We start from the raw sequence: 5,278 nt of genomic DNA, 5'->3' as shown, positions 1-5,278 counted from the left end.
GATCACCAAGGCTGCAGAGAAGCTGGGCAAGAAGAACTGAATCCCAGGAGGGCCTGAGTTAGGAAGACACGCACGCGCTGCGGCGCGCCCGCCCGACAAATTGCGTTTTTTTTTTAGCGGTGGGGGCCAGTGGTGGGCGGGGGGGGAGATTTACTATTCTATAACTCGGTAACGGCGCTGAGTCTGCTCATGTGACCGGAGGGGGGGGCTGACCAGCCACCAGGGGGGGCTGCAGCCCCCCTAGCCCCCCCCCCCTTCCTGCGCCACTGCACAGAAGGTCAAGGGGAAATAACAACAAAAACAACATGTTATACCCATGATGTATACAACATATATGATACAATACCACACATACAACATTTACACTACCATATTACCATACTACCAGTGTATGACATCATCCTCATCATACCCGGAAGTTATGCAGGAACGCCTACTGAGTGGCAAAACACTACTTTCTGGCCTTGACAGCCCATACATCCACACAGAAAACTACTTTCTGGCCTTGACAGCCCATACATCCACACAGAAAACTACTTTCTGGTCTTGACAGCCCATACATCCACACAGAAAACTACTTTCTGGCCTTGACAGCCCATACATCCACACAGAAAACTACTTTCTGGTCTTGACAGCCCATACATCCACACAGAAAACTACTTTCTGGCCTTGACAGCCCATACATCCACACAGAAAACTACTTTCTGGTCTTGACAGCCCATACATCCACACAGAAAACTACTTTCTGGTCTTGACGGCCCATACATCCACACAGAAAACTACTTTCTGGTCTTGACAGCCCATACATCCACACAGAAAACTACTTTCTGGTCTTGACGGCCCATACATCCACACAGAAAACTACTTTCTGGTCTTGACAGCCCATACATCCACACAGAAAACTACTTTCTGGTCTTGACAGCCCATACATCCACACAGAAAACTACTTTCTGGTCTTGAAAGCCCATACATCCACACAGAAAACTACTTTCTGGTTTTGACAGACAGTTATTGTATGTGTGTATTTGTGTGTGTGTTGTTCCAATAAATATCATCTCCTCCATGAATGTGTTGTTGTTTGAACATCACAGCAGGGGTTTTCAACGTGGGTGACGGGGCACCCTGGGGTGACGGGGCAACCTGGGGTGACGGGGCACCCTGGGGTGCCGTGACGGCAGTCCAGGGGTGCCGCGAAATAACGTGATCATATTTGGAATGTATTGGGACACTTGAAAAAATATTATTTAGTATAATTTTAAACTTGAAGTACGAAGTTATTTTCAGTCAGTTCTAACCAAAATGGCTATTATCTCAACGTTTTCCTCGCAACATAATCGTTAAAATATCGTCACTGTCGGGCAGACACCTCGTATCTCCAAGTTTCTTTTGGTCAAGCAAAGCCCTGCTTCATCATACAAGACTGTCGCACAAAACTAGTGAAAACAGCTGATCTACAAGCACAAGCTTGTTGATCTGCTGTTTTCACTAGTTCAGTACATTTTATAGACGATAAATACAAAATGAACGGTTTTGGACATACAAGGTTTCCACCCGACAACGACAATATATGCTATAAATATAAGGTGAAGGTAGTGAAAATTATAATGTAGGGATGCCTCGGATTAAAAAGATATTCATGGGGTGCCCTGAGACAAGAAGGTTTGTGAACCCCTGGTTTACAGTATAAACATGAAGGACTGGTGGTTCAAACCTCCGGAACATCGTCCGTCTCCCCCGCCCTCCCTGAGCTGCTCTGAAAACCCTCATCCACGCCTTCATCTCATCCCGATTGGATTACTGCAACAGCATACTCTAACAGGGGGTCCGGGACCCCTATAGGGGGTCCTCAGATTTACTAGGGTTACAAGATCTACAAATCTGCTATTTTCGGCAAAGAGGTTTGGTGTAGAGGGGAAAATAACAGACCATGTACAGAGTGAAAGGTCACGTTTATGTGGTTAAATATCTGAAAACACTAATTGACATGAATCCAAAATATGATGATTGTATGAATATGGAATCTATGAACAGGTTGTGGGGGTCCCTGCTTCATCTCTCTCTCTCTCTCTCTCAACTAAGGGGTCCCTGCTTCATCTCTCTCTCTCTCTCTCTCAACTAAGGGGTCCCTGCTTCATCTCTCTCTCTCTCTCTCAACTAAGGGGTCCCTGCTTCATCTCTCTCTCTTTCAACTAAGGGGTCCCTGCTTCATCTCTCTCTCTCTCTCTCTCTCTCTCTCAACTAAGGGGTCCCTGCTTCATCTATCTCTCTTTCAACTAAGGGGTCCCTGCTTCATCTCTCTCTCTCTCTCTCTCTCTCTCTCTCTCAACTAAGGGGTCCCTGCTTCATCTATCTCTCTTTCAACTAAGGGGTCCCTGCTTCATCTCTCTCTCTCTCTCTCTCTCTCAACTAAGGGGTCCCTGCTTCATCTCTCTCTCTCAACTAAGGGGTCCTTGCTTCATCTCTCTCTCTCTTTCAACTAAGGGGTCCCTGCTTCATCTATCTCTCTTTCAACTAAGGGGTCCCTGCTTCATCTCTCTCTCTCTCTCTCTCTCTCTCTCTCTCTCAACTAAGGGGTCCCTGCTTCATCTCTCTCTCTCTTTCAACTAAGGAGTCCCTGCTTCATCTATCTCTCTTTCAACTAAGGGGTCCCTGCTTCATCTCTCTCTCTTTCAACTAAGGGGTCCCTGCTTCATCTCTCTCGCTCTCAACTAAGGGGTCCCTGCTTCATCTCTCTCTCTCTCAACTAAGGGGTCCCTACTTCATCTCTCTCTCAACTAAGGGGTCCCTGCTTCATCTCTCTCTCTCTCTCAACTAAGGGGTCCCTACTTCATCTCTCTCTCAACTAAGGGGTCCCTACTTCATCTCTCTCTCAACTAAGGGGTCCCTGCTTCATCTCTCTCTCTCTCAACTAAGGGGTCCCTACTTCATCTCTCTCTCTCTCAACTAAGGGGTCCCTGCTTCATCTCTCTCTCTCTCTCAACTAAGGGGTCCCTACTTCATCTCTCTCTCAACTAAGGGGTCCCTGCTTCATCTCTCTCTCTCTCTCAACTAAGGGGTCCCTACTTCATCTCTCTCTCAACTAAGGGGTCCCTACTTCATCTCTCTCTCAACTAAGGGGTCCCTGCTTCATCTCTCTCTCTCTCAACTAAGGGGTCCCTACTTCATCTCTCTCTCTCAACTAAGGGGTCCCTGCTTCATCTCTCTCTCTCTCTCTCTCAACTAAGGGGTCCCTACTTCATCTCTCTCTCAACTAAGGGGTCCTTGGCCTGAAAACGTTGAAGACCCCTGGTCTATGGCATAATAAACTCCAGTATGTCCAGAAGTCAGCAGAACCTGCTCCAGAGACCAGATCACACCAGTCCTCCATGACCTCCTCTGGCTGCCTTCAGAGTCTTGACCTTCATGACCTTCAGAGTCTTGCTCAAGGACTCTTCAACACTGACTCTGCAGGGGGGGGGGGGGGGGGGGGGGGCGGGATCCAACTGGGAACCCTCCGTGTTCTAATGACGGTTTCTCTACCCCTGAGCAGGGTTCTTCAAATGGCTTTATCTCAGGTTAAATAACACTGTTATTTTACAGCAGAAGAAGATAAGGAAACGTTATTGTCCATCAAATAATCAAAGCATAAAATGGAAAGTCAGTCAGTCAGTCAGTCAGTCAGTCAGTCAGTCAGTCAAACAGTCAAACAGTCAGTCAGTCAGTCAGTCAGTCAGTCAGTCAGTCAGTCAGTCAGTCAAACAAACAAACAGTCAAACAGTCAGTCAGTCAGTCAGTCAGTCAGTCAGTCAGTCAGTCAGTCAGTCAGTCAGTCAGTCAGTCAGCCAGTCAGTCAGTCAGCCAGCCAGTCAGCCAGTCAGTCAGTCAGTCAGTCAGTCAGTCAGTCAGTCAGTCAGCCAGCCAGCCAGTCAGTCAGTCAGTCAGCCAGCCAGCCAGTCAGTCAGTCAGTCAGTCAGTCAGTCAGCCAGTCAGCCAGTCAGCCAGTCAGTCAGTCAGTCAGTCAGTCAAACAGTCAAACAGTCAGTCAGTCAGTCAGTCAGTCAGTCAGTCAAACAGTCAGTCAGTCAGTCAGTCAGTCAGTCAGTCAGTCAGTCAGTCAGTCAGTCAGTCAGCCAGTCAGTCAGTCAGTCAGTCAGTCAGTCAGTCAGTCAGTCAGTCAGTCAGTCAGTCAGTCAGCCAGCCAGCCAGCCAGCCAGTCAGTCAGTCAGTCAGTCAGTCAGTCAGTCAGTCAGTCAGTCAAACAGTCAGTCAGTCAGTCAGTCAGTCAGTCAGTCAGTCAGTCAGTCAGTCAGTCAAACAAACAGTCAGTCAGTCAGTCAGTCAGTCAGTCAGTCAAACAAACAAACAGTCAGTCAGTCAGTCAGTCAGTCAGTCAGTCAGTCAGTCAGTCAGTCAGTCAGTCAGTCAGTCAGTCAGCCAGCCAGTCAGTCAGTCAAACAGTCAGTCAGTCAGTCAGTCAGTCAGTCAGTCAGTCAGTCAGTCAGTCAGTCAGCCAGCCAGTCAGTCAGTCAGTCAGTCAGTCAGTCAGTCAGTCAAACAGTCAGTCAGTCAGTCAGTCAGTCAGTCAGTCAGAATACAACAATAAAACATCATAAAATACACAAAGTCACCCCTGAACTTGCTTCAGGGCACCCTGGGGTGCCACAGCACCCACTGTGAGAAACACTGTGGGACACAACTGCCACTAGATGGCGATGTTCCCTGGGACAAAGTTATGTTTTCTATTGAAGATCATCTTCTGAAACAAGTGTTAAAGGGGACGACCACCCATTTTCAATATTGAACTATGTCATTAATATACCTTAGAGGAGTTGTGTGGAAATAAAAAAAAGTTCCCCCTCTTCTGTGTTGCCTAGAACTGGAGGATTGATTTTGGGGTTTGTATTGTAAAGTACAATGTGTGATGTCATCAAGTTGGATTTTGCAATACAAACCCCAAAATCAATCCTCCAGTTCTAGGCAACACAGAAGAGGGGGAACTTTTTTTTATTTTATTTCCACACAACTCCTCTAAGGTATATTAATGACATAGTTCAAATTGAAAAATGGGTGGTCTTCCCCTTTAAGTTTGTCTACTGTTGTACAGAATCATGGATACAAATATTTCTCTCCACTTATACATTTTTCTTATTTTTGGGAGACCATAGAGGCGTGCCCATGTCCCACCAGTGGTCCACGTACCACAGGTTGAGAACCACTGCCTTGGTGCATGCTGTGTGTCTGTGGTTAGAATAGTTACCATGGTTACTAGGGTTACTATAATCTGAGTCCCCTGAAGTTA

Source organism: Nannobrachium achirus (assembly GCF_963921795.1).
Source record: "Nannobrachium achirus genome assembly, chromosome: 5".
In the NCBI taxonomy this organism is placed as follows: Eukaryota; Metazoa; Chordata; class Actinopteri; order Myctophiformes; family Myctophidae; genus Nannobrachium; species Nannobrachium achirus.
This window is presented reverse-complemented; position numbering follows the sequence as displayed.